Here is a 12,731-nt window from a genome sequence, read left to right as displayed (position 1 = left end):
TTCCAAATGTGTCCAATAGACATATGCAGAACATTCCACTGAACAGTGAGGAATATGCAATCTTATTAATCTCCAAGATATGTAAGGCCACAAAACAGGTCTTAACAAGTTTAAGAAGATTAAAATAATATTAAATATTTTTTCTGAACAAAACGAAGTAAACAACAGGAAGAATTTTGACAAACCACAAAATATTAACATAATCCAGAAGAATCAATGAGTCAAAGAAAAAATCAACAGTGAAGTCAAACTGTATCATGAGATGTACAAAAACAGAAATACAATATATCAAAACTTATGGGAAGCAGCTAAATCAGTAATAAGTGAGGAGTATGCTAGTTGCTCTTTATCTGCAGGAGTCACCACACCCTATATAAATCCCAAACCCTATATGTGCTCTGTATGCTGTGATGAAGATAATACTATACCCTTCATATACATTAATACCTATGATAAAGCTCAATTTATAAATATGCACAATGAGTGGTTAACAATAACTAATGATAAAACAGAACAATGAAAACAATATACCATACTGAAAGTCATATGAATGTAGTCATTTCCTTTTAGAAGAATCAATACAGATATTAATATTTTTGACTCATGGTTGACTGTTGGTAACTAAAAATTCAGAATGTAAAACTAAGATAAGGAGACTACTTTATATAATAATAAATGACTGGGGCTGGGGATGTGGATCGGGCGGTGGTGCGCTCGCCTGGCATGTGTGCGGCCCGGGTTTGATCCTCAGCACCATATAGAAACAAGGGTTTTTGTGTCCGCCAAAAAACTAAAAAATAAATATTAAAAAAATTTCTCTCTCTCTCTCTTTAAAAAAATAATAATAAATGACTACATTTAAAATAAAAGTAAAATATCTCAAATAAATAACCTGGTAAAAGGGTTCAAATTTTATTATAAGATGAATAATTTCAAGGAATCTAGCGTATATCATAGTTAATAGGCAAGAATATTCTACTGCTTACTTGAAATTTTATTAAAAAGCAGAATATAAATATTATTACCACATACAAATTAATTTGGTAATTATAGATTTGATGGATATGTTAATCAATTTGATTGTGATAATCAATACAAAAATCTATACATATATCAAATTAGTATGTTTTATAGCTCAAGTATATACAATTTCTAAGTGTCTATTTAATGTTTTAAAATAAAAATAAATAAACTCAAAGTAGGTCAATAGAAAATACTGAAGTATATCATCAGGATTAAAAAAAATGGTTAAAAATAAATATTGCACAAGAAACATCTGAGCAATAGTCTAATTTTAGCCTTTATGTAATTGAAGTTAAATAAGGGGAAAATTTTTAAAATGAGGTAGATTGTTTGAAGAAAGAATAGCTAAGGATTTTCTAAAACTACTGAAAGACAACAATCCACATACTCAAGATCTTAGAAAACAAAACAGGAAAAACACATAGAAACATAAAGAAGAAAGAATAAGAGAGAGGGAGAGATGAAAGGAAAAAAAGAAAATGAGCGGGGTATGGTGGCCCATGCCTATAATCCCAGCAGCTCTGGTGGCTGAGGCAGAAGGATCAGGAGTTCATAGCTGGCCTCAGCAATTTAGTGAGGCCCTAAGCAACTCAGTGAGACCCTGTCTCTAAATAAAATATTAAAAAGGGAAAGGGCTGGGTAGGTGGCTCAGTGGTTAAGCTTGTCTGGATTTAATCCCCAGCACAAAAATAAATAAATACATAAAAATGAATGCAAAAACACAACATAGCAAATTATTTAAAACTACAGAAGGGTAAAAACAAAAACAAAAACAAAAAAACAAGAAACACATAAAGCAGCCCATGGGAGTTAAAAAACATTACAAATGTTAACTTCAAAGGTACAGCAGTAAAATTAAGTTCTGTACAAGAGTGAAGAAAACCAGAAGACACTGTTAGAACAGCATCTTAGAAGTACTGAATGGAAGCTGGGGAAGAGAGTCTGCCAATCTAATCCTATATTCATCAGCAATAAGGAGGCAGCCAAGGCCTTTGTTCAGACAAGAACTCAGGTAAATGTTTTCTAGCTTCCTTGCATTGAGGAGTAGGTAGGTAGGGACAGAGAGACAGAGAGAAAGAAGAAAAGTGGTTCTAAAGCAAAGAAAGTGTGAGAAGTAATACCCCAAAATGGTAAAAATATAAATTAATATAAATTAATATTCAGCATACAATATTTTAATTGCAATGTCTTCTGAAATCTTATGTATAGAAGTAAAATAAAGTGATAATAATAGTATATCAGAAAAGTAGGTTTATGTAAAATCCAGTTTTTAAATTTTTCATTATGAGGAAAGTAGTAAAATAATAATTATATTAATTACATAATTTGATAAGAACACAAGCTGTAGTTTCCAGAATAAACACTAAAAGAAGGTTAAAATAAAGCACTAGAAGGTAAAATTACAGAAGAATAATAAATGGAAAAATAATAGAATAATGTAAGCCCCTGGTTATTTTTATAAGGTAAAAAACAAAAACAAACAAACAAACAAAACACAGAAGAACATAAAGTAATGGAACCATAGACCAAATCAGTAATTAAAATAAAATTAAATTAGACTACACATCCAGATAAGAGCCCAAGAATTTTGGACACTAGTAAAGAAAATAACAGAATTATACAAATATGTTTCAAGGGATAAATTTTAAATATAAGGACAAAGATAGCCTAAAAGTAATATTATGAAAAAATATATAAAGAAAAAATAAACATTGAAAAGCTTCTATAGCCATACCATATTAAAACAATTTTTTTAAAGTAAGATGATTTTAAGAAGATAAACATGGCATATAATGAAAGTGACCAGTCAACATAAAAATGTAAATTATCAATTTAAATACACATTAACAAAATTTCTAAAATAAAAGAGTAATTGATGGAACAAACAGGAAATTTATACAAATATCAATTAAACTAAAAACCTGTAGCATATTCTTTCCATAAGACAGCAATTTGAATGGTAAGATAAACAAATTTTAATTAGTTGAGGTATATAGAACTTCATGTCAATATAAACAGAATTTTTATTATTTGAGAGCACATTAAGAATATGTTGAAGAATATTTGCTCTCTCACCAAATTTGAAATAAATTAGAAATCAATAGCAAAATATTAAGTCAATAATGTTGACACAAAATGCTTTGTTTTAAAGTATATGTCAAAGAAGAAATGAAAACATAAATTTAATAATATTTTGAAATAGAAAAAATGAATATATCACAAGTTAATGAGCCTCACCAAAAAAGAGGCGCTAAGCAACTCAGCGAGACCCTGTGTCTAAATGAAATACAAAGTAGGGCTGGGGATGTGGCTCAGTGGTGGAGTGCCCCTGATTTCAATCCCAGGTATCCCCTCAAAAATAAATAAATAAATAAATAAATGATTTGATTAATTGATTCAGCATTATAGTTTCAAAATAGAGACTTAAAAAATATTACTTGTTGAAGTTGATAGTCTAATATCTATTGGAGAATTTCAACCTTTTTTTTTCACAAATAAATTTCCTTTCCCAAAAAGCTTATTTTAAGGGAAAAATAAGATATATATTTGCAATTTTTTCCAAAATACACAGAAAAGTGATGTTTTAAATTTTTTGAGGCCATCAAAACCTTGCTTCTAAACCATGGAAACATTACAAGTAAGAAAAACTGCCAACCAGTCTCTCAAATCAAATGAAGAGTATTTTAAGACAATAATGTATCAAAATGAAAATGGGATTTATTCTCTAAATGAAAGGCTGATCTAAATACTTTAAAGATCTATGTAATTCATCATATTAACTGAAAAATAAATACTATGATCATACTGATAGATTCACGTGAAAGTATTTAGCAAAATCTAATCCTAACTAATGATTTTTAAACATTTTAAACTGGGAAAATGAAGGAATTTCCTTAAAGTCAAAAAATCTTATGATAGTCTTAGAGGGTATCTTTTTAAGACTTTCTTTGAAATTTCAAAATTGCGGGGCTGGGATTATAACTCAATGGTAGAGCACTTGCCTAGCACGTGTGAGGCACTGGGTTTGATCCTCAGCACCACATAAAAAATAAAATAAAGGTATTATGTCCATCTACAACTAAAAAATAAAAAAAATTCAAAATTGTAAGAAAGTCCAATTAAACACAGCACACTTTTTGGGATTGGGTTGATAGACAGTTTTCTGGGCTATGAACTGTCATTGACAAACCTTTAGATACTTCTGAAAAAGGAAGATTAAGAAAAACATTCCTTTTCTATTAAAAAAAAAGTATATAGTCACCTTACTTAGTTACATCACAGCAGCAAGAATGATCTCAATCTTTGAGGCAGAGGATCTTGGTTCTGTTTTATCACCTGTAAAATCAATATAGCATCACTTGCCAAAAAAACAAAAATAATAATATGAAGAGGAAATTGGAAAAGATGTGTGAAAACATTTATATACCAAAGTGTAAAGTGGAATATATATATAAAAAACTCAATATGTATGTTTTTTAGGTTAAAATTTTATTGATAATTATAGATCCAAATGAAGTTATATGAAAAAATGCTAGAGATCTTATGCACCTTTTGTGCAGTTTCTCCTAACAATATCACCTTGCAGACCTATAGTACAGTGTCTCAACCAAGACATTTCTTATAATATAAAATAAAGATTTAGCCATTTTAAGGTTACAGGTTAGTAGTGTTAAGGGTATTCTCATTGTTGTGAAAGAACTCTCCACAACTTTTTCCTTGTGAATCTTACTTTTTACCTATAAAACAAGTCTTCTTTTCCATTGTTTCCTGTTCTACCCCTCATATGTACTATTCTGTTATCTGTTTCTATGAGATTTGCTACTTCAGATTCTTCATAAAAGTAAAATAACACAGTATTTTCTTTTGTCGCTTTCTTAATTTAGCTAGCATACTATCCTGAAGGTTTATCCATGTTGTATCATGTGACAGGATTTCTTTCCTATTTAAGGCTGAGTTATATGTATATGGAAATATGGATTGCTTCTAAGTCTTGTCTATAGTGAATAATGCCACTGTGTCCATGGGTGTAAGAATATCTCTTCAAGCCTCTATTTTTAATTTTTTTTGAGTGCATACCCACAGGTGAAGATTCTGGATCATATTAAATATTCTACTTTTAACTTTTAAATAATACTCCATATTATTTTCCATAGCAGGGGTACCATTAGATCATACCACCCAAAGTGTACAAGTTTCCAGTTTTACCTCATCATCACCAAAAGGTTTATTGTCTATGCCTGGGATTTGTGTTTGTTGTTTTTTGTTTGTTTGTTGTTTGTTTGTTGTTTTCTTATTGGATTGGTATGTTTGTTGTTTGAGACTATCTATTATAATCGGTACATCTCCAGTTTTGAAAGATCATCATTTCATTGGGTGCACAATTCTAGGTTGACATGTTTATTTTTTTCTTTCTTTAATACATTAAATGTTTCACTGCACTATCTTCTTTCTTATTTGTTTCCTAAAAAGAAGCCCTGTACAATTTTTCTAGTTTTCTTTTTTAGGTAAGGTGCTTTCCTCCTCCAGTTTCTTTCAAGATTATTTTTGGTTTCTGCAATTGTCAGTTTTTGTTTGTTTTGTTAATATATACTCTGCTTGATATTTGCTTCCTGGATCTATAGTTTGGTGTCAGTCATTATTTTCAGAAAGTTCTTAGCAATTGTTTCTTCAAGTACTTCTTATACTTCACTTTTTTCTCATTCTATTGTTCCCATTACATGTATATTACTTCCTTTGTAATTGTCACACCATTATTTGATATTTGGTTCCATTTTACTCATTATTTTTTCTTTTGGTATTAAGTATGGAAGTTTGTATAGTCATATTTTTATACCCATTGGTTCTTTCCATGGCTACTTCCAGTCTACTGATGGTTCCATCCAAGGTACTCTTTGTTCTGTTATGTTTTTCTTTTAGCACTTCCTTTTGATTCATTCTAAAGTTTTCACCTTTCTGTTTACATTTCCCATCCATTCTCCAATGTTGTCTACTTTTTATATTAGAGCCTTAATGTATTGTTTACAGTCATTTTAATTTCTATCTGATAATTGCACACTTCATGTCACATATGACTCTGCTTTGCTTCATACTCTACTTTTACCATACCTTTAACTTTTGGATGAAAACTAGTGATGATATGAGGCATCTTGGAATAAGAACATTTAGGGGTTTCCTACCTATTATAGTCTCTAATGACTTCCGCTCCTAGTGAGCTGATTTCAGAGATGCTGTGATTTTTATAGAACTTGAGCATATTCCACAGAAGTTCATATGCTGGAATTCTTGGTCCCCATGGTGACAGTACTGGGAAGTAATATGGAAGCTGTAAAAAGGAGGGCTAGTTGAAAAGTGTGAACATGTCCTTGAAAGACAGTGCGGAAACCCATATCTCTGGTTTTCTATCTGGCCATGCGGTCTCTCCTGTTACTCATGCTCTTACTGCTGAAATGAGATCGGCCATGAGGTCCTCAAGACAGCCAAGTTGATAGTGGCACCATATCCCTGAACTGTCAAAACTGTGATCCAAATACATGTATACAACCTCAGCTATTAGCAATTGACTAACACAAGCTATATTTTTCTGACACTCTAGTTTTTCCAGTAATGGTTTGTCCTATGACCTCAAATTTCTAAGAAAAGTCAGTGATTATAAAATAATTCAAGATTTTTCTTACTATGAATGCAAAAATAATGACTTCTAAACTGTTTATATGTTGGGACTGAAACTCAAATTTCTAAATGTTGTTTTTTTTTTTTTATTGATTGTTCACAACGTTACAAAGCTCTTGCCATATCATACTTCATACATTAGACTGAAGTGGGTTATGAACTCCCAATTTTACCCCAAATGCAGATTGCAGAGTCACATCAGTTACACATCCACAATTTTACATAATGCCCTATTGGTAATTGTTGTACTCTGCTCCCTTTCCTATCCCCCACTATCCCCCCTCCCCTCCCCTCCCTTTTACTCTCTCTACCCCATCTACTGTAATCCATCTCCCTCCTTATTTATTTTCCCATTCCTCACCCAGCCTCTTATATGTAATTTTGTATAGCAATGAGGGTCTCGCTACATTTCCATGCAATTTTCCTCATCTCTCCCTTTCCCTCCCATCTCATGTCACTGATTAATGTTACTCTTTTCTTCCTACTCTTCCTCCCTGCTCTGTTCATATTTGCTCTCATTATATCAAAGAAGACATTTGGTACTTGTTTTTTAGGGATTGGCTAGCTTCACTAAGCATAATCTGCTCTAGTGCTGTCCATTTCCCTGCAAATTCTGATTTTGTCATTTTTTATTGCTGCATAGTACTCCATTGTGTATTCTGGGAACAAATCTTTACTCCTCACACCTCAGATAGAGCCCTAATATCCAGAGTATACAAAGAACTCAAAAAATTAGACAATAAGATAACAAATAACCCAATCAACAAATGGGCAAAGGACCTGAACAGACACCTCTCAGAGGAGGATATACAATCAATCAATAAGTACATGAAAAAATGCTCACCATCTCTAGCAGTCAGAGAAATGCAAATCAAAACCACCCTAAGATACCATTTCACTCCAGTAAGATTGGCAGCCACTATGAAGTCAAACAACAACAAGTGCTGGAGAGGTTGTTGAGAAAAGGGTACACTTGTACATTGCTGGTGGGACTGCAAATTGGTGCAACCAATTTGGAAAGCAGTTTGGAGATTCCTGGGAAAGATGGGAATGGAACCACCATTTGACCCTGCTATTGCCCTTCTTGGACTATTCCCTGAAGACCTTAAAAGAGCATGCTACAGGGATACTGCCACATTGATGTTCATAGCAGCACAATTCACAATTGCTAGACTGTGGAACCAACCCAGATGCCCCTCAGTAGATGAATGGATAAAATAAATGTTGTTTTTAATCTGAACAGACATTTAGTCTTTCTGCAGACACCTATACATATATGGACACACATACCTTTTTATTTAAAAAAAATAATACAGCATAAATGTTTAATTCAAAAGTAACTGTATTCCTTTTTATCTATATTATATAAAATAAGAAGTAGTAAGCATTTCTAGCTACCTGACACTCAACTTCACTCAGGGGTAATTATTATTTTGTATTTGATATATTTTCTTCTGATTTTACCTAAGGGTATAAAATGAACACATAGGTTTTAAACAAAAGTTCAGTAACATCTTACTTATTGTGCTCTAGTCTCAAGATACTTAACTCCATACAGGATAGTCAAAGAAATGAAAGTAATAGGATCAAGGTATGTTGTTACAAATAACTCCACTGCAGGTTTTCTTGGCTACTTTCGTAAAACTCATCATTAATAGCAAGCATTTGTTGAATATTTAAAGTTTTCCAGTAATTTACTAGAATTTTTTTTTCTCCAAGCAATGAAGATAAGGTCAGAGGAAAAGCCTATATGTAGAATGAGCTAAATCTGCAATAGGTATTTACTCGGGTTCCTTGAGTGAAACAGATGTGTAACATCTACTGCTGTCTTGAAGAAGCAAAATATACATATCTGAATCTTGCACTAGCAATTAAAGTAAATATAACATTAACAAATAATTCATATAAATTTATAACTGCTTTAAGTTCACAGAAGGAATGCATCACTCTATTGTACAACAGAAATATTTTCATTTGGGTAGGATCTGGAGTGGGATAATATGGGAGAAATCTTGAGCCAAGAAATTAATAAAATGTTTTAAAAGTAACCTATATTGAGTATGTTTTGTTCCCAATCTAGAACCTTTAACATTATTAACAAATTTAGTACTCAACAACCCTAGAGATCAGTACTATTATTTTACCTTTTAGCTCTGAGGAAACTGAGTCTTGAAAAAATTATATTGCCAAGTTCATAAGATGCTCTCTAGATACAATGATTTTCATACTGCTATATTCAAAAGGATAATAGTGAAATACTATAGTTTCATTTTGCAAGCTTTTGAATGCCAAGCAAAATATTTTGAATATTTTTTCTCTACGTAATGTAGAGTTAGTGAAGACTAGAGGAATAACATCCACAAAAGAGTATTTTCAGATAAATAATTTAATAACATTATACAGAATGAACTGAATCTGAAATAGATAAAAAAAGAATAATTATTGAGAAGTCTGTTTCAATATTTAAAAAGTGAAGGAATAAGTGCTTATTTCAAGGTAATGGCAAGAAATAACAAAATCAAAAGGCAGACATCATAATCACATTTTTCTATTTTCTACCTGCGACACCATTATCACTCCAAAAAGAAAAAAAAAGTTCTATTTAGTTTATAGTCTTAGATGCCAAACCTAATAGAATTGCTTTTTAATTCATCTAAATACCAAAATGAGCAGACAGAAAAAAAAATCTATTGTTGCTGAATACATTTACCAATATCCAGTGTTTCCTAAAAAGTATTTTATAATATAAAATTATATACATATATATTTGAAAAATTAAAATATAAAGATATTTATAATGGGTCAAAATAACATGCTAATATGCTATATATTATCTTTGGGGAAAGAACCAATATAAAAGAGGAAAGAAGAAAAAAATCTTATAACTCAGTTATCACAAATCAAAAGAGACTTACCAAAGCATAACTACCTGAGAAAATGAAGTATACAAAAATAAAATCAAGAACTGAAAACAGGCATTTTCAGTCTGAGAGAAGAACATTCAATATAATAATAAGAGAAGGCATTATAATAGAAAAAGAGGAAGGCGTAAACACCTCTAGTACACAGACAAAAATAATAATTGTTTTTAGAAACCAGGAGATGGGCTCCAATTTCCATAACTTAATAAATAGACACTTTACATGCAAAAGAGCCCTAGAAAAGATTAGAGACTGAATGACCTAAAATAATGCTTTAGAATTGCCCTCTTTTTTCCCTCAAATCTCATATTATTCAATATAATAATATATACAAAAAAGTAATCTAGCAACAAATTAATTTTAGATGCATGAATATAACAGAGAAGGACATGTGCAAATAAACTCAGCAGGTAGCTAATAGCTGGTTTCTCCCAAGAACTTATTGTCATCTTTACATCTGAAAAAAAATATCAGGTTTCTGCTTTTGGGAATATCTCTAACATATTTATACTGGTGATTTATTTTTCTATTTAATAGATATCAATATCCTGGCAACAAAATAGAAGTACTGAAAAAAGAGATTGAAATGAACTCAAAGGAAACATTTCCCTTTAAGAAAAACACCATGAAAAAAGTATAGTATATTGCAATTTCTTGAGCATAAATTGTCATGTGTACAAACTTCATTAAAATGAGTTTAATATAAAAAATTATTCTTGGTGCTCACTAATGTAATGTGTTTACTCTCCTCACCTTCAGTAGCAGCACAGCTTAGCTGATAAGTTAAATTTTTAAAAAAATGATAGTGCAATGGAAATCAGGCCAAGAGCTATTAAGGGTGGCTTAATGATCAGGATTAGAGTACTTAATTTTCCTGGAAAGACATCTAAATCCAAATCCCAGTAGCAATTCCACCTTGTATTCATGAAAGATAAATGAACTATGTTCCTAATAACTCACTTTGTAAAGATGCTTTAGGCAGGACCATGAACCCACTGCAGTGTCTTAAAAACTAAGGATGTAAAAACACCTTTTTTTTTAAATTTGAAAACCTTTATATTCAATATTCAATAGATATTTTAAAGTTAAAAATGGCCTTTTGTACCCTTGTCCTCCCTTCTCAGTGTTACTGTATGACCTAAGTTTAAAGTACAGTTTTTTTTTATTTTATCAATTAGAAGTTTTTGAAAAACATATCTAGGTGTACTGAACTTCACCCTGCTAAAACCTCACCATTTTCACTCCCATCTGTGTTTGATTAGCCCATCAGACTGCGGATTGCTGTCCACATGATTGGCACTCAGCACATGTCATCAAAACAGTCCCAGACTCATGATGAATATGGTTCCCTGTGCCCTGAGAAGTGCAAATACTGTACCATCTTAGACAAGTTAGGTAAACTCTCTGGACTGCATTTTACTCATAAAAAATGAAGAACTTGAACTTGACCGTTTAGATGCCATTCAGCCCTTGGTTTCTACATTGTCATGCCTTCACCAGTATCTCCAAATTCTGAACTGACAAGACTGTCAAATGTGATGATCAACAGTGTTCAGGTGCTGAAATCCAATTAAGTGTCACTAGGACAAAGTAATCCATTGTCAAGTCTTTTTTAGCTTTTTGTCTTTCATGCCCCAAAGTGCTCAACAGTTCGTTGTTCGCATGGAAAATATGCTTTATGATATTCTTTGAGATTCAAAGTCACCTAACATTTGTTGGACAAAATCTGTGTGCAAGATGCTGTGCTGACTCCTGCCACATAAATTATTTACTTTAATCCTTGTAAACATTCCTAAATTGTTTTTACCATTATTACCATTTTACAGTTTCAAAAAGCTGATGCTATAAAGAGGTTAAAAAGAATAAAATTTAAACCTTGATCTTTTAGTTCATATACTTAAAGAACTGGATGTGTGTGTGTGTGTGTGTGTGTGTGTGTAGAATTTATGTATATATCATTATTGAACACTTACTATTGACCAGACATTATGTTATATGAGAGATGTGTATATATTGCAAGGTATGTATTATTAAATAGATAAAGCATAGAGATTTAATAAATTATCAAAGAAGGCAAAGTTTTTCTGTGGTAGAGCCAGGATTCAAACTTAGATTAGTTTGATTTTAGAGCTCTTGCTGTCGGTCACCTCAATACACTGCCTACTGACAGGATGCTGTTTTTCATCTGCAATTTTTATTTCAGTTTCATCTATACTGGACCATACCTTAGAGCTGCTAAAAAGTTATTTGGATCCTATACAATAAAAAAGGAGAGTAAACTTGAGTATTTTCTATGATCATCTTCTGATGTCTGCAATTTTCTCTCAGATTACCAAGATAAAATATAAAGATAATACCCCTTTTTATTCTGTTTTTGTTAATTGAATTAAGAGACTTGCATATATGCTAATTTTTAGGGAAGTATAGGGGATGTTAACCTAAACTTTATAGCAGGGATTATGAAGTCTTCATGAATATTCTGTACTTAGATTTTGTTCCATCCATACTTTAAGTGTGGTGAAAGGGAGGACATATATGTGGTTGTGGTGTACCATAACTGAGCTACCAACCACCACCTGGAAATGGCCTGCAGAAACAGCAGTCTGCTTAACTACATTCAGTATAATCCCTTGTATGACCAGCCATAGGTAGGTGCATGGTTTTGCTCTCACAGATATACTCAGTCTCAGCTGTAATCTATCTTTAAATACCACATTTTCCATCTGAAAAAAAAATAAATTCCACCTTTGAAAACTTAGCCTCAGTTCTCCAAAACAAAGTTTATCAATTCCCCTTATGATTTTAGTAGCAACAATGAAAAGAGACAATTAAAAAAATACTGTGGTTGTAGATGGACAGAATGCCTTATTTTATTTATTTTTAATGTGGTGCTGAGGATCAAACTCAGTGCCTCACACATGCTAGGCAAGCACTCTACCACTGAGCTATAGCCCCAGCCCCAAGAGACTACTTCTTAAGTGAAGAATTGACAAGTGACAGTGATTAATGATTTTTGTTTATTGGCTTGGCTAACGACCAAGTATGAACAGTGCATTTCTAGACCCCTAATTGGTAAAATTGAAGTAAAAAACAGATGCAAAAACATTACACATCATG

Source organism: Spermophilus citellus (genome assembly GCF_964194105.1).
Source record: "Spermophilus citellus genome assembly, chromosome: 10".
NCBI lineage: Eukaryota > Metazoa > Chordata > Mammalia > Rodentia > Sciuridae > Spermophilus > Spermophilus citellus.
The sequence above is the reverse complement of the archived record's forward strand: the minus strand, read 5'-3'. Positions refer to the sequence as shown.